This window comes from Syngnathus leptorhynchus, chromosome 9, assembly GCF_054491065.1.
Source record: "Syngnathus leptorhynchus isolate UIUO chromosome 9, UIUO_Slep, whole genome shotgun sequence".
NCBI lineage: Eukaryota > Metazoa > Chordata > Actinopteri > Syngnathiformes > Syngnathidae > Syngnathus > Syngnathus leptorhynchus.
In genome coordinates, this window is record NC_141203.1 from 10,839,300 (window position 1) to 10,857,886 (window position 18,587).

The following is an 18,587-nucleotide window of genomic DNA, read 5'->3' on the forward strand; positions in this document are numbered from 1 at the left end:
AAGTGCACCAAGCTTGTCACTTTTCCATTTGCTGCCCCCGAGTGAGAGCGTTTCAAAAATTCCCCCCTCATCTCAGCAGAGACCTTTATCGTTATGCTCTATCTACTGTACTGAATACGAAAAAAAAAAATCATATCAAGCAAAGAAGCCTTTTTTAAAGATTTGCCTTGATTCTCCCAATCATTAAGTAGCAAACAACAAAAGCCATGATGGAGGCGCTGTTGCTAAATGCCGAGATGAGTGTCACAGACGCAGTTAGCGCGCCGACGGTATCAGACGTAACGACGGGCTCTCGACAACAGCATCATTACACCGTAATAAGAGCAGCATCTCCTTGAGAGCGGCATTAAAATCACATTAGAGCTGGCCTTGATGAGCACTGAAGGGGTAATGGTTCCGAGCAGCCGGGCCCATTATTGTGCTGACTGACGCTCGCTCCTCCATTGCCACTAGACAAAAAACAAAAAACTCGGCACGAAAGGTCATCAGCCTCTTCGGAGAAATTAGCTCGAGAAAGTCAAGCCGTTTAAATGTTTGATGCGCAGATTTGATTGGTTTGAAAAAATAAATACAAATCTATTGGTCAAATAACAAACGCATGATGAAACAGTGTTTAGATAGCAGAATGACATTTAGGGATCAGAGCACATTGTTATTGTCTGGTCTGTCTGGAGGTCGTTACGACGTAAGAGAAATGACGATCTCTGTTTGACAATTGTAAACGATATGTCACCGCATTGTAATTACGTACTGAACTGCGAGGATGCTCTCGTTTCGTAAACTAATCTCGCCGCGTTGTTGCGTGAAATGAGTTGTTCGTGTTCACATTTTAGAGACTTTTAAAAGCGACATTGTTTCGATTCATTTCAGAGTTTAAGTTTGGTGTTGGGAAGTAGATTTATTCCAGGGGTGTCCAAATTTTCTCCTTCGTAGACTGCGTAAAGAAAAAATTCACTTTTAATTCATAAAATATAGGCAACAACTCTACCAAGTATTTTTATCTTGTTTAGAAAATAATCAAAACAGTGATGGGGGACCGAGACAAATGTGAGTGGGCCGCGAAAAGGAATGAAAGGTGGGCCACAAATGGCCCCCAGGCCATATTTTAGAAATCCCTCATTTATTAGTTGCCCAGTGTTGGCTTAGTGAATACAAAAGTCAAATTAATTTCTGTCAAAGCTTTGACATTATTATCATTAGCCGTCTCCACTGATTGGCCGGCAGAAGACACAAGTCGAGCTTCCCCATTCCGGTTCCGTGTCCTGGGAGAAGAGTTGCGATCCGGTGCTCATGTGGAAATCATACAAAGCATCCCGTAGGCAGGAGGTTGATTTTACGACTCCATCTATTACCACTCTGTCATCGTTAATTGTCTTCTTTTTACCTCGGCAGGATTCTCCAAATTGGTCCTATCGAATGTGACAGGAGGAAGAGCATTAAGCATCTGACAAGATGATATCTAAGTTCAATTTCCTACTCCTCACCTGATTTATACCTGGAGCACATCATTTTCCTTTCTGTCATAAAGACCTCGATAAATCAGCGGTGCTCACGGAAGCGCCGCGCAACAACCTTTCTTAGATTTGTATCCTCGCCATTTGCTATTAGGGAGCCATTACAAGCACATTTTGTTTTCTCAAACAAAAATAATCAAATCTAATATGGGTGAGATTAGAGAGATAAAGAGAGAAAAGGCAGATGGAGCTGCTCAATATGTTCTAAATTCAATATATAAAAAAAAAAACTCTCGGTATATATATATACATAGAGAGAGAGAGAGATTTTTTTTTTTTTTCTTCCGTCAGTGACACCATTATCCATCTGTTTGGACAAAATTGCTGTATCATGGTATAAATCTGGCATACAAGTGACATATCCTCTAAAATAAAAGGCAACATTAACTGCTCTATCTTCTAGAGGCCACGGGACGAGCGGGCCATAAGCTCAGTCAAGTGTGATGGCAGTTATACTGTGTTTTTACTAGACTGCAGACAATTATACGTTGCTCCTCTCGCCATAAGAAGACAAAGTGCCCCCGGGCTTGAGCTGAAATGATTTCAAATAGATTTTCCAAAATGTCTCTTGGCAGATTGCTTCCATACATTATTTCACTTAAATGGAAAAGGGGGAGGGAAAAGAGAGGGGAGCCTGTAACACAAATCAATCACAACACTTTAGCACATGGAGAGATGAGAGCGTTTTGTGTGTGTGTGTGTGTGTGTGTGTGTGTGTGTGTGTGCATAACGTTGAAGATGTGCACACAAGGACGCTGATAGGATGGGCCACATCTTTGCTGAATGATGACACGCGGTATGCTTTGCACCATCAAAAAAAAAAAAAAGGGAGAAATAATGCATATTAAGCTAACCTGCTGACTTTGGAGGACTTCTTTTCTTCTCTGGCAAATTCAATTTAGTTTGTCTAAGCCCTAAAAAACACAACAAGGATGAAATATAATAATTTGATGATATCAGCAGACACATTGGAACCACTATTGCAAAAAAAAAGGATGTTTTTCAAATTGTGCTTTTATAATTTGATTGAAAAATATAATTGCATTCTACTTTGAATGATGTATTCAACTTTGTCTGAACATGTCAGAATATCACATACATCGATCCAATCTAAAGAAAGGATAGAAAATACAAAATCTTTTGCAAGCTCTTAAATAGATGATTCATGTTTCTTCAAGATATAAAATACATAAAGAATAAAAGTAAATAATAAACAAACAAACGAATGGTTGAATAAGCGATACCCAAAATAAATAAATAAAAGAAGTTAAGGAATTCGCTTCCGTTTGCGTGACGTCACGATCTGTCAAGGAATAGCCAAGATGGCCCAGGTGCGACAACATAAACGACGACTGGAGCAGGTAAGAACGCACTTATTTTTTGACCGCATTTCCTTTTATAAATGTTTATTATTTAAGGAATAAGCGCACTGCAGTGTGTTTGTCATTTGCACATGCTAAATTCACACAGTCCTGTCTTGTATTTCTAAAAAAAATAAAAATAAATGAAAGCGCCATCACTTCGGCCAAATTTTTTGTTTTATTATGCATTGTTGTCGTTATGCTGTGTATAGATAAGCACCAGCTAGATTTAATGTTATTATTTTTAAATCTTGACAAGATGTTGTTCGTGCAAACTTGTATAAATTGTAAAGTCAATGCTCGATGACGTCACACAATCACACTCATACATAAAAAAAAAAATCGAATGCCAAAAATGAATGCTAAATTTTAGTTCCAAGACTGACATGTAGCAAAAAATCCACTCACGTCACTTTTTTTTTCATTTTAGGTTTCAAAGAGAAATTTCTTCACAAAGCATCCAAATGGCAATCTTGCTAGTGTCCTTGGATGTTTTAACGTGTGATGCTCGTCACATAAAAGTCAAAGCCAGTGTATAGTGTGCAGGATTTATCGTTATATTTAGGCCATAACAACTCTCTGGGCCCTCCTGTAGTCTGCAAAGTCCAAAAATCTCCAACATCACAAAAAAAGAAAAAGAAAGAAACTGCATGACATACCCGAAACAGCATGAATGAACGTAATTATCTCGGTAAATATACAAAAACAGACTAAAGCTTCATTTTGGTGGACATTATTATCCTGTTGGTACTGCAACTGTATACCAGATAGTTCTTTACTGGAATATTCCCCATTGCCAGCCATAATAAATTGCTTTACAGTCTTCAAGGCCATAATGCTCATCAGTTATTAATTAGAAATTCATTTTACGGAATAAATAATGCTCATGATTGATGATCAAAGTGGTAATTAGGTTCTTGGTATAATTCACTTGGGAAAAAGCCTTTACACTGGAATCCAGGTTGTTAAGTAGTTGCTCATTTACGGTACTGCTGCGATAGCCCTCGTCATAAACCTTCACCATCGCGGGAGCGTCTGGATTTAGGGAGCACTAACCAAAGTTGTAATTTGCTGAGGTTACAATTGGCAACCAGTTTCACGTCTGGACTCTTTTGTTGTATAAAACTACCACCAACAAATAATAGGTATTCGTCAACTCGCGTTAGGTCGGTATGAATTAAGAGCATAAAAACGTACAACAATCTCATGGGCATCATAGCGCCTATAATAGTCGTTTTTTTTTAAATGACGAGAGAGAAGTGTGAAAACTCGAGCCGTCTATGGTTCACTATTGATTTTTTTACACCCAAGACTTGTGTGTTGTTGATAGGCTCTTTGATATATTTTCCAGCGAGCGCTAGTCCCATTGGACTTTTGTAGAAAATAAAGTAGTCAATATACACCTATTAGGATTTCTTGATCTGAGCCCATAAAGCTGCGCTGTACGGTGTTTCCGATGCTCATTGCATCATAATAGCAAGCAGAGCGGCGGCTATTACTTTTAGAAGATGAACCACCGACATTTGAGCCGCTTGCTGAAATAGCGTTGTTTTAGAACAATCGATGCAATTGACCTGGGTTACACTGGAGATGCGCTAGAACCTTGAAGGTCGAACGTGATCCGTTGTCGGAAGGTCTATTGTGGGGAAGGATTCAAAACGATTGTTCTCGGAAGAAATAATGAAGTTGCGCTAATGAAATTTAGTCTTAAATTATTATCAGTTTTTATTTTCTGACATTATTGAATTTGAATGACTTTATACTGTTTTGCTACGCTATCATGTATCAAGTATGCTAGCTAAAACAGTTGGTAAGCTTCATATAAAAGTAGTTTGTAGTGAATATATTTACAGAATGGTTTATGTAACATGGCTTCAGAATTGCGTACATGCTAGCAAAATGGCCGCCATATTTACAAACATTTTTTTTTTTCGGTCGGCTCACTTAATTACAAATCTTGAGGCATATTTGACTTGCATTTTTGGTCATTTTTTCCCTTTACGAGATCTTTGAGGCGACGAAAGCCCAAACAAACGGCGGCAGCTAATGGTTTCATCAAACGAGGATACCTTGACCGGTCTCTCTCCCGTCATCGCAACGGTAACAACCCTTTCCTCATCTGCCCTTGCAAACTGCTCTCTGTCCTATTAGCAATTTATAATGGAGATCAAGAAGTAGTCAGTGCAGAATGAAGACAACTGTCTGCTCCCTTTCCTAATTGGCTTTATGTTCTCTTTCTGATAAATGGCTTGCCACTACCACAGAGTCCTGTGGTTTTTATTGCCCTAATAGGCCCCAGTAACCGGATTTACTAACAGATAGTGGGTCAAAAAGGACATAGAGAGCAAAGATGTTAATTAATATCAATAATGGCCAATTATTAGTTTGACAGAGGGATCCCAGCTAGTTGTGTGCTCTAATGACTGCGAGCTAACTTGAGGGGGAAATCGCTGGCGAATTAGCATAACTGCGTCTGCGCGCTCCACGGAGGTGCCCAGCAAACATCTGTTATGTTAGCAATTCAAATAGAATTCCTATTAGTAACCCTGGCCGTGCTTGCATAATCAGTCATTCTTCTCTGGCCATTTTGCAGGCACTAACAATGCCCTAGTGACTGGTGGAACGCCTCCCTTTGGGATTTCCAATCAAACGCGGCCCCATGTGGACCTGCCGGGTCCTAACAACAGACAGGCCAACGTGGACTTCTGAGGGGAGCTTTGTGCTCTGACAAGAGCTCAATGTATCCACCCATGACACATGACCCGAGAATAGAATTTTGGATTTCAATACGGCAAGAGAAATATTTATTGTGTTGCTAAGGGAGTTGACGCCTTGTAATCAATGTTTGACTTCAAACTAAAGAAACGCAGCAAAAGCCAAGCGAGCCGGCGTTGCGATTGTTCCTGCTGCCTGAAAGCAGAAAAAAAAAATAAACCCTTTGTCTTGCGTACTGTACGTTTAGCATTTAGCTTCCTCAGCTTCTTATCTTGTCCACCAGATCTGTGCATTGTTCTCTCCTTATGTTAAGACTTCCATCGTGATTTACAAGTCTGCGTGTGACCTTCTCGTTTTGTAAAGTGGGTGTGTAATTTCTCTGGCGTGTAGTTTAACATGTCCACCTTGTCGTAAGTATCAGTTGAAAAAAAAAAAAAAAGAAATTCAGGAAAAAAAATACATAAATAAAATAAAAAAATTTTTGGTATTTATTTATTTATATATATATATAAATAAATATAAAAATATATAAAATTGGGCCAAAATGTCCACTCTGTTAATTTTTAAAAATCTAAATAAAAGAGTGGGGGTTGACCGACATTGTTCATTTCACCATTCACTCTTGCATTTGAATTAATAGCGAATTAATTTGCAGTTGTTAACGAAGGAGCAACATATGTCTGGCGCACGGCGTTGCATCCAACAGATTTGGGCTCAGTATACATGACTGGGCCACACCACGCTCGTATGGATGAAGCAACTTCGGCTTCACGCTCCTTTCCATTCGGCGGCCTCGGGTGTATAAATTTGCCTGATTGTTTTCCTTTCATTCATTGCAGTCGGATCTGGCTTTGATGCAGTTCTGTTGTCCCTCAAACAATTGAAGTGGAGACAATGATAGATCCGTGTACCCGCCATCTGTAAGAGCATCTGCTCCCGTGCATCTGTACAACATGCTGGAGCGGGGAGCCTCGGTAATCTGCATAATAAGGAGAGGGCTTATCTCAGTCTAGTTAATAATCGCCAGCAATCGATGCACTTCATTCCCTCGGTGCCGACTGAAAAAAGAGAAGCGGCAAAAAAGTTTCGGCTTGTTGTCAGCTGTCAAGGGGGTCAGACGCTGTTGATTTTGCCCGGAGCTACACATTTAGTCAGCGCTCAAATTTCATCTTTCCGTGAATACTTTCATTATAGAAGGACATTTTTGAGTTCTTATGCAGCTTCTTACTTTGTTATGGGCTTTGGAGCCTCCTTGGTAATGGAAGACCTCGACTCACAATCGAATGTGAAGCGGGTATTCCTTCACCAAGGTTGAACTGTTAACAAAAAAAACCCAAAAAAAGTGTTTGTATTATGGCCACAGTCTGTTGAGCATCACTCTCATCTGCCAAAAATGAAGCAGCTTTATTTTGAAAGGCCTATAACATATTATCCTCCAGCTAGAGGGATTTAAAATAGGACCAAAAAATACAAACATGCAGGATTTGTTTGAAACAAAAAAAAAAGTTGCCTCTCACTTGATAGAAGCATTTTTTCTTGAATTCCAGTAAAATGTTTTCTTGCAACTTTGCAGTTTATCCATTGCCTTTTTTCAATTATCAACTACTATAGTGGCAAAGACTTGCAAAATCACTAGTATAGATTTAAAACATGCGCTGAAACAAGCCGCTTAGCAAAAGCTGCAAACAAAACAACGCTTTAAAAAAAAAAAAAAAAAAATGCTGATGTTGGAATATCAGGAATCCCTTCCTTTCTATCATTTAATAAATGCCTTTGGGTTTTAAGAATCAGGATATGATTTTTTTTTTTTTTTTAAACTAAACACTTGACACTGGCTCATCGGAATATACGTCATTGATTTGCTCCAGTGTACCATATTGACCCAAAAAAATATCTCTTTCTCACCAACCTCTTGTTAAATATGCTCATTAAATCAAGTTAATGATATGGGAAAAAAAAAACAATTCTGCATTGCCACACAAATGCACGATTTTTCTACGATCCAATCCTCGACACTGTGCTTACTTTACGTTCATCCTAATTAAGCATGCATGACGCTCCTCTTCCAGATGCCTTTGCTTCTGGAATCCACCAGGCAGGTGCATCAAGTCCCCCCCCCAAGTGCAGCCCCAGAAGCAAGACGCTCTTCAGAGAAGTGCAGGTGTGACATGTTAAGAGGAGTCCAGGTGCTTATTGAGTTATCAGAGGCAGCCGCCTCTTGTTTGATTTATCACCAGGGGTTTAGCGTGGCCGTAACCGAGGCAGCACTACATCAGACGACAAAATAAAGCGCTCCGAAAAAATTACCTGCTGCCGTTTCGACGCTATGATAACTTACACGGGAAAACCGTCGGACGTCACGTGACGCCCGTGGCTGATAAACTAACAATTCTTAGTAGCTGACAGCGCTGAATAAATCTCTCTTGCTAGATCAAAGTTTCACCTTGAATGCCTTGTAACTACACCAGGACACGCTTGAGAATGCATCAGGAGCAAATAATACCGTGGACCTGATGTGGCACCTTGGCAAAATTTGATATGGCCTTTGTTGGTGATTTGTAAGATTTACATATTTGAAATTGTGTCCTGTTTATGGAGATTTGTTCAAAGTACGCTTTTGTCATTCACGGTGAACAAAAGTCAAATATGTGGTTTGAATATTCTTATTTTTTTTTCTATAGAGAAAAATTGAGCAAAATTGATTTTTTTATTCATGAATAGAATTTTATTGAAAGAAACAATGTAGCAAAACTGCCCTCCAAATCCAATGGCGTCCATCTAGCTCACATATCTATTTTAAGCCTTGACTTTTATCCGCCGTCGACGGGCTGGCGAGTAGGCCGTGACATTGTCGGGGTGGTGTTTTGACACTTTAATTGGATAAAGTCTTTTTTCATCACAGCTGCTGGGAAATTAAGAAGAGATTGAAAGCCCCTGATGTCTTGTAATTAAGTGTTTCATATTGTGCGCCGTCGTTTCACTTGGACCGGCGGCGTTGCTCTGATGAATGGGCCATAAAGGCAACCATAGCAAAGGGGGGGGGGGGGGGTTCCTGCTCCATCAAAAGCCGAGGTCAGGAGAAAGCAATTCAGCTCGTCACTTACGTGTTAACACGCTCGGCATTTGGATAACACTGCTGCGAGCACAATAGGAATTAAGACGTCAATAGAATTTTGGCCGGGGCATTGGCGTGCTTAGAAAAGCAAATGTTCCTCCTCCGCCCAGTGTGTTGAAAAGGGGGCGTCGGTTTCCCCAAACAAACCGCTGTCCTTGATATCAGCTGGTTAATCCTCCCCTTTTAGTGGCTTTATTGGCTCATTCAAGAGGCTCTTTTGACATTCCCCCCCCCCGCTCTGTTAAAAGGTGACTGCATCTCAAATGAAATCTGGAGTGTGCTTTACACAAGCGCCGAGCCCCATGTGGCTCTCGCCTCCCAGCGGGCCTGTGATTTTCCCGCTTTAAGTGTCTACTGTCAACACTAATTTGTCCCACTCCTCCTTTGCACCCCCCCCCCCCCATCCACCCTTCGCTGGAAAAGAAGGCACTCCTAAAGTTTTAATAAAAGATCGGCTGTTTTTTCCGAGAAGGCTTTAAAAGCCGCAGCGGCAATAAGATGCTAGCTAATGATTACGCGAGGCGGTTAGCGACGCCGCATACTGTTTTATAAAGCGAGGCGCTAGCGCTAGCCGAGCTGTAGATATCATCTCCGAATAAGAGTCGCATTTTTAGCATTAAAAGTATTGCCAAGGAAAAAATATAAAGGAATACTTTTATGCCGTCATCTTGTTTTAGGGAGCCGCGTTTACTTCTAAGTGGTGTCGAAGAAGTGTTCTTGTTCTTTCAAAGTACTGCTGGATGCAGAAAAACAAAAGGTCAATATCTTGAACTTTGTACAAGAAAAAACATTCATGTATATATGCCACTAAAGTCTACTTAATCCCTGCTTAAATGTCAGGTTTTTGTGATTAAAAAAAAAGAGACATTGTAAGGATTCTCAGAGGGAGCAAAAAAAAACCATATGAAGTTTTTGGGGAGTTAATCAGCAGCCATTTTGTGAAAAGTAGTTGAACTGTTTTCATTCAGAACACAATCAGATCACAGTTATAAGAGGGTGTGCAGACTTATGCAATCACGTTTTCTTTTGTACAGTTGTTTTGAAACCTCCTCCTAAATATATATAAATGTCAATTTTTCACCATACTACTTACTTGTGTACAACATTTGACACAACTGCTCTGTTTTCATATTTGGTTAGCGTCGAAATTTTTAGTAAATAAATGTTGCAGGTTCATCGATTGCAAGTGTGAACGTGTCGCCGGCGCGACACAAACTGAAAAACCGCGTCGGTGAAATTCCCTTCATCGGATTTCCTCGGGATTAATAAGCGCAGCATGATTACATATAATAGTTTCTGACATGTTTTGCTTGAGCACAATTTCACCAGCCGCCAAAGGAAATTGCTCCGTTTCATTTATGTGCCTTTAATGTCTGAAAGAAAATCGATGGAAAAAAAAGTCATTCCTGGCTTTCCGTTGAAACAAATTCCCTTCTTTCTCTTTGAATGATAGCTCGAAAGGAAAGCAGTCAAGAGACTTTCTTTTCAATTATCGTTGACTTGTTTACATAGCGTTACGGCCGGACGTACAAATCTCGTACGGGAGTGAAAAGCCAAATACAATTTCACCAGCAAGGTAGTGCTTGGAAGCATGTTAGAAATTGTTCAATATCTCGACCCAAGTCCAATTTACACGCCATTGTTTAGCCGTGTAGTGTGTAGTCGGGTTATGGTAATGTAATATGCATAATTCATACACCTTGGGCCCCCTCCTCATTTGTGATTCGGCCGTCCTGCCTGTTCATCTGAAGCTGAATTAATGCTACATTGTCCATTAGGGCGAGCGCAACGCTAGCCGACGCTGTCACCGTCACACACACAACACACACACACACACACACTCTCTGGACTCAAATTCCATCGAGGCTAATTTCCTTTCATTTTGCTCCACGCTCCGAATTGCTTTTCAAAAATACTCCGCTTCTCAATTAGAATCCATCTTGATGACGTTGACCCTTGCTTTGTAATTGGAAGTGGCAGATTTTTGATTTTATTTTTTTGGTGGGTTTGGGGGATTCCGGCTTTGAGCTTAAGCGGGTCGCAACCATGTGGCTTGTTATCCTCTCCAGAGTAGTTGTGACCTTCATAAGACACGCTCTCCCTGCTGGGAACACATCCCACCCCAGCACGTCCGCTCCACAGCCGGCACTCATTGGGTCATGATGGGGCTAAGCAGTCCCATTAAAGCACGCTCATCTAGGCTAGGACCACGTTCACGTGGCACGGAGATGGACTCGAGCCAAGAGGTCCCGAGCCCGTCCTTTCTCGGTACTGAGATAACCCAAAATGATTTTTTTTTTTTTTTTGTTCGTCGCATCTGCCGCCACCTCCACTCTTGTTTCACGCTGAGCTTAGTGTATTCTAAATCCATTTTTTGGACACGCTGCGGTCAGTTTAATGATCATTATGTGGCTCAGATGGAAGAAGAAGGGAATAAGGTGAATCAATGTTCGATTTTTTTTTTTTTTTTTTTTACCGTGTGACTTGATTCATGGCTCACGCTATGATAAATGGCCATCTTCCCGCTTTGAGGCTAACTCTCGCAAAATGAATTTGTATGTTACGTGCGAAGAGTCACCAGAGATGCCTTCTGGCTTTGCTTTCGGCGTTTCGTTCGTTGATTAGTCCTGAAATATTATTTAGTGGGCCCGGGTTAACTAATCCTGACACATGTCGAATACTTCAAGGTAACAAGAAAACATTTCAAATATTCATCATGCGATTATTCAGTAGCCGATCTCGTAGATTCTCAAATCCTCAAGTGCTTGTTTTTAAATGCGCTTAGTCAAATGAGATGCAGAATTGACTACGTTATGAAGATCTCGTGCACCAGCTCGTTGAGCTGATGTCTCGCTGATGGGAGGGCGAGCAAAGAATTAACACCTTCCCAAAACCGCATGCCAAAAGCAATAGAAGAACCATAGCCGACATGACAAGTCAGGTCAGATGTAAAAAAAAAAAAAGTCAAATGGAAGTGACAAACGGAAACGATCACGAGGTATGCGAAACATCCTCGTGCTTCCGTCGATTTCCATCCATTCTTGGAGATCGTTTCAGGAGTGAACTTAACAGATTTGCGTTGAATGTTTGCGGAACCGTGTTCCAGACACCCTTTTTTAAATTCATTTTCAACAATTAAAATCATTTTCACAGGTCAATAATTACTTATATAATTTATTGGTTTTTTTTTATATTAGTTTTTTTTTTTTTAACTGACGCATAAATATCCTGTGGGAAATTTTTTTTGCCACACAACATTGTTTTAGTATATATTTTGGACAAAATAGTAAATTACTCTATGACTGGCTAGTATTGAAATGTGATGTACAGTATCTGCAGGCCAGGCGAAAAAATAATACAAACATACGGTTCATCATCCCTCTAAAATTGATATTCATGACAAGGTCTCTCTTTTCAGCACTTGCCCAAGTTGGCCATATTTAATCGCTGCATTTAATTGAGTAATTTGAATACTTGCAAAGAACCCTCACTTATTGTGCCAGCACACTCATTCCTCAACTCAACATCATAACAACAACAACAACAAGCAAAACTCACGCTGTGCTATGTTATTAAACTAATCTTCAGGGGCCTTATTTTGCTCTGCACACCAAATTTGAAACTTGAAAAATGCCATAGTAATGTATTTGTATTATATAATAACGAGTCCCACGCAGCAAATTTATTAGTCTCCGTTTCTGTAAAACGCAACTTCCATCCCATAATTAGCATCTTGTGGTTTGCTTTCCTGAAGAGAAAGTGAATTTTTATACGCCTTCGTAATAAATAGCATATTTAAGCACCCAGGAAATCACCGCCAGACATCCATCCCGCATCGTTTCATTTATTCTGGAGTGTTTAATTAAAGCCGGGGAAACTACGCGCAATTTGTGTCTCAACACTGTCTGAGACTGCTTATTAGATATTAAATTGATGCATAATTCAGCCAATTAAGAAAGTAATCACACAAAGTAATGTAATGTAAGTTAATTATTACGGCATAAGCAAACAGTTCATCAACGCTGTTTAATGCCGTGACTCTTTAATATGCTCGGCGAGCATGGAAATTTTTGATGTGCTTATTAAACATTGTAGCGGCAGATTAGCGCTTTTCGCTATCCATAGCTCACGTACGACGGATAAAACGAGACCTTTCCTTCCGCCCTTGCTTTTTTTTTTTTTGTTTTCTCGGGGTAAACACACGTGTCACACTTGACCTTTTTCCCTGGGGGGGTCAGGCTGCTTTTATATTGGCCGGACATGTTTTCAACTTAATAGAACTATTTAGCTGAGATCCCCGGGGCCTTTATATTTATTAAGCCGCAATGAGTTGCATCTGTCTGCTGGAATCAGCCAGGGGTGGGGTCAATGTAGTAATGGAGAAATATAGACACTCAGGGAACCCACGTTTGCAGACGTGGCACTTTTGCGGCCGGATGAACAATTCCATTCTGGCTTGTGTTGTAATCTTAAATGATTAGCGCCGCTCATTACAGCCCCTTGTTGTGCGTTGGATTATGTCGACTATGAACTGCCGTGGCCTTTATTGACAAAGCACCATGTGTGAGTCTTGTCTCCTTGTTCTTTCTGAGCTTTATTGATTTATCTTTGTTCAGCCTGTCGTACAGCGTCGCGTAATGTCGGTCATTTTCTTCAACGGATTTTAAGCCCCTGTCTGGTAATCAGGGATAATTGTCAATTATCACAAGGACCCATCAGATCAATTACTGCCGAATCAATGCGGCCGCACTGGGTGTGCTTTTCTTTCCTTCCCTTCCCTTCATCACCCCCTGGAAATCGTTTAGTGCTGCGGTTCTCAAACTTTTATATCGAGGAGGAGCTCTTTACCCAGAAATACTTTTTTTTTTTCCATCAAAAAAATGTTTTTTTTACTTAAATTACAGTTCATATTAATTTAAACTACTGTAACATTATGCATAAATGAATGTAAATAAGTTTTTTGCTTCAGTTCAATGGACATTGTGGTGATCCTTGTGTGCGCATTGGCCACCAGGGGGCAGTACAACCCAGATATGCTCCTTAGTCGTTCTTTCCCGAGGATAAAGAATACATGCTTGTGGATATTGTTCTAGTGTCTAGATTTGTGGACGTTAACCCCGAAAAAATACTTTCAAATATATTCTTCTCTTCACTAATCCATTTAGTAATTCAGCGATTGTTTTGGTACCGTACTTCCTTTTGCGGTATTAAATATTCTGCAAAGCACGCTTTGAGAATCCATATGGATTCCAAATATACCTAAAGTCTCATCCAAAACTCACTCTGTATAATATTTCTAATGGTTATGTTTTGCTGGAAAATCAATGCAGGCTGAGGTTTTACCGTGCTAGCGTCTGAAAGCCGTGAGGGTCTTATTATATCTGCAGTTTTTATCGCGCTATAATGGAGACAAGACGATTGTTACCTGCCCGGGGTTTCTGTATTACGTCTTCGCCTAGCAAAGTGAGCAGCCTTTTTCTCGTCTGGCAGGCGAGATGACTTTTGTAATGAAAGTTAATGTCACGGAGTCCTTATTTTCCTCAAGATAGTTCCGCTTGTACCTCATGAAGGAAAGGCGCCATTCGCTGGCTCGCTTCTACCGTGTATGGAAACAAATGTGCTGCTGTAATGGAAAAGCGGCCGGTCAGCAGCCTGATGTATTATCTTCTCCTCAGCGTATTTATTTACACTCAGCTACTCCACAAATTGTCTTGTCATCTTAATGGGTGACAATTAATCTGTTGCCAAGCAGGCCGAGGTGAACGAAAGAGATGGACTTTATTCCCCCCCCCCCCCTCCAAAAAAAAACCTAAACTTTGTTTCTGGGTTTAAATGTGCCACCGTACCGTTTACGTCTAGTAAACACAAATAATTCATCTGAGTGAAGTGTTATTTGTCAAATTACGATTAGCATGCATTTCTTAGCTTTGCTTTTTTTTTCCCGAGCTTCTATCGGAGATCTTATTCAAGGACAAACCTTGCCTTGGGCGTAGAGGAAGGACACGCTAAATCAAGACAAATGGTAAGGTCATCATTAAATCTATTGTAGCATCTGTAATGCTTAATGCCTAGCATATTGCGCCGACATATTAGTTATCGAATCCTTGTTTAAGACCGGCGCCCGAGCGTTGTTGTCCCTTTCAATCTGTGTGAAATGTACAATAATCATTTTCAGTAAGTCTAGCAGAGATTGACATTTAACCAGTGTCCAAACTGCTCATATTTCATCCCCACCTGAAAGAGGCCTCCATAGAGTATAATCACACACACACACACACACACACACACACACACACACACACACACACACACACACACACACACACACACACACACACACACACACACACACACACACACACACACACACACACACACACACACACACACACACACACAGACCAAGAGAAAACAGAGTCTGCACTTTGTGCACAGCTATTTATATCAATAAGTCCCGTGCTGAGAGGCACAAAATGAGCGTTTAAGCCACAGGGCCCAGAGAGCTCGGTAGCAGGTGGGCAGACTGCTCGGAGGTGTCTGGGCAAAAGGGGGGGCTGTTGGGGGGGGGTTCACTCTTTATACAGGTGTTGCCCATCTTGCCGCGCGTCCGGTACGATTTGAGAAGGAACGGGACAGCTGGAGCCGGCAACGGCGGGCGAGAAAGAGCTTCGTCTCACTGCCCGGGGCCTCCGTAGGTCAGTGCGTCCGCCCAAAGGGATGGTGGAGCGAAACGCTATCAATTCCCCAAACAAAGAAGCCACTTGAGCAGCCACAAAGGAAACATATGTGATGGAGCTGACGCGCCAGCAGAAGCTCACTTGAACATGTCAGCCTCTTCTAATTAGCTTTTGTTAAGTCCCTCCGCTGTCTGCCCAACTGAGGCCTCTCTCCGAGTCACATGAGGGCTTTGTGTTTACGAGGGCAAAGGCTTGGACTCGCTCCCAAAACACGATGTGTGTGTGTGTGTGTGTGTGTGTGTTGCTTGATTTAATTCTTCCTTAAATGAGAGCTGAAGACCAACATTTTCCTAAATCTAGATAGATTGACACAGTAATGTCCTATTGATTTTGCTTGGGCGATCAAGCGGCGCTTTACAGCCCTTTGTGAGGTTTTGGCGCACAGCTGAAGGTTGTGTTATATTCGCGGCGCTCGCTCGCTCGCTCGCGTGACACCTGCCCCTCCATCATCGGGATGTTTGGGAGTCGTTATTTCGCCCCTCGTTGTGTTGCGGGCGGACATGTGTTCCATGTTGGAGTCCATGTGAACCCGCTGCTTGGTCGTAGTTGATGGAGTTCAAACGAGCTGATGATGTGGAAGGACTATTTTCCAGCTCCATCAATTTTTGGATTCAATATTTTTATGTTTTTTTTTGTTTTTAAAGTTGCTAGCCAAAGCTTGACTATATTTATTCTTTTATTTATACGAGCCCAAACGTACAGTCGAAATTGCAGCCATTGATTGAAGTAGAGAAAAAAATGAGAACCACAATTATCGTTATTTTGTAGCTATTAAATAAGGTGAACACACAAATACAAAATATGCACCATTGCGGGCAACTAACGGAAATAAAAAAAAAAGCCCGGACAATCACATTCGACGAATCGGCCATATTTCAAAATATTGATTTGATATACAAGTAAATTGACTTACGACTTTGGTCACGTAACAAATTCAACTCAGAAACGAATGTGCCCCTCTAAATGAAGCAACATTTTTGCAACCGATTATTCTTCCAATCATTCACTCGATTAATCGAATAATTCTATGCGAATCAATTTTTTCATGATCAAACAAGAAAATGTCGGACGTGAGGTCAGATATCTATTTTGTTGTCTGTGACTTGGCTAGCCCGTGACTAGCTCAAGAAACGATATCAAGCCAGATTCCAGATCAACATAGCAGACGTTTGTGTTTACATACAAGAAGTCAGCACGCCTTGATGAATTCATGCAGCGGCCTCCCGCATCCTCGTCTACCTCGAGGATTTGTATTTAACCGCGTCTCGTCGAATCCAGCCTCGTTGAGAAACATCGGGCCCGCAGCGAGCTGTGCGACCGCTGCCTGCCATGATCCCGAGAGCTTTACTTTCTCCTTGACAGTACTGCTTGAAATGGGAAAAAAAAAAAAAGAAAAAATTCTGTGCGATTATATCTCAGATGGCGTCGGTTTGCCGAAGGATCTATAAGGACACGCTAGAATTCCAACTACTCCATCAATAAAATGTTTAACAAGGATTAATATTTGTTTTGGCCATATTGGCTTGGTTGATTGATTCAACGTTTGCTTTATTTTGTCATAAACCGTTTGAGACACATGACCGGACAAATAAATGTCAAGATATTTGTCCTGGGGAAAAGTCATTTAAATAAAGATTGTGTAGCTCTTGAGGAACGTCTCATTAGTTGAACCATACACAAGCAATCAGGAGCGTATATTCCCCTTGACTCCATTTACGACTCGCCATTTCAACAAACAATTTGAAATCGGGAAGCGGTGATGCAAGCTTTTTGCAACTATTCATATAACCTGCCGTAAAATAAACGAATCAAAGATAATTATATGGAACGAGTGTCGTTTGATTGCGAGCCGTACAAATGGAAATCAAAATACAGTATTCGTTTCTGATAAGTGAACTCAGCCATGACAGGAGATCGGCTTTTTTCGTTTTTTTCTTGAACGCTTAGACTAAAAACCAAAATGCTGTTGTGGAGGAATAGCCAGGTAACAGTCTGGAGATGTCTGGCCAAAAGGGATTTGTCCCCTTCAGGTGTGGGATGGGGGGGTGGAGGGGTTGCGCCATCCCTCGCTATTTTACATTCCTGAATTGCTCAGCTGGCCAAGCACGCTTTCCAGCCCCTTGGAAGTGTGTCATCGTGTCATATGACCGCTGCTTGCCGCTGAATTTATCCAACAAATATGGATTATGTTAAAGTGGCCCTGTGAATTGATGAGGATATGCTAATTTGTCCCCAGATGGGTACGTGAGATGCGGGAGGGGGGGGGACAGCAGAAAGGCATAAGCAGTGTTTGGCAGGTCCATCATTCCGTCATTAAAGGCCACATTATTACTTACAACAAGGCTTGCATGACAATTGCAGTCCCTCTGAGAACAAGCTGGCGCGTTCGCCCGTCCGCCGTGTCCTTCAGCTTCCCTTTTTTTTTTTTTTTTGCCTTTTTAGTTTTCTTCTCCCTCAGCTCGGCACGTCAATAAGACCGGGGCCGTTACGAGCCGAAGCCATTCGTTAATATAACGAGATGCTTTTTTTTTTTTTTTGCTTTAATTGATAACCGATCAGTGCTGATGAGGCATTATGCACTTGTGGATACAAGGTTGTTGCCGAAGCGTACGTTGAACGGGAAGCACCTGGAAATTTGTTTAAAGGGAGGCAGGAGTCCTCCGGCGACGCCATTATTCTGTTGTTGAGATGCATTATTATTGAGCTGAGCTGTTTGCTTTCTAGCTACACAAGCAGAAAGATAATAGCGGCTTATGCTCAAGTGCGCACGTGGGACACTTTTGGAAATCAACAGCGGCGTTAAAAAGAACTCGTCACTTTTGCTCTTATTTGTGGAGGGAAATCAAAACATTGGAAAAATGTTGGATGACACGACTTGATGTATTGCCATGATTTGTATCCAAATAAGCAGGTGAGTATTGGTTAGTCAGCTTATTCATATTTACTTTGTCGGACTACAAGTCACCGCCTTTTAAGGTCGTTTTTAGTCGACAAACAAACTAGTGCAGCAAATGAGTCAAACTTTATTCACCTTCACTTCAACATAAGGCACACTTAATTATATTTTTCCAAAAATCAAAGGATTTAAGTGCACCTTGTCGTCAGAAATATACGGTAATTGTAAGAACCGCAATAGTAAAAATTA

At 41.1% G+C, this 18,587-nt stretch overlaps 1 long non-coding RNA gene across 1 annotated transcript; it reads left to right on the plus strand.

Annotated features, from left to right (window-relative positions):
- Positions 1–2,819: 2,819 nt before the first annotated feature.
- Positions 2,820–5,934, plus strand: LOC147051145 (uncharacterized). Its single transcript, XR_015067269.1, has 3 exons — positions 2,820–2,875; positions 4,881–4,975; positions 5,469–5,934. It is a non-coding gene; the product is annotated as an uncharacterized LOC147051145 (long non-coding RNA).
- Positions 5,935–18,587: the final 12,653 nt, after the last annotated feature.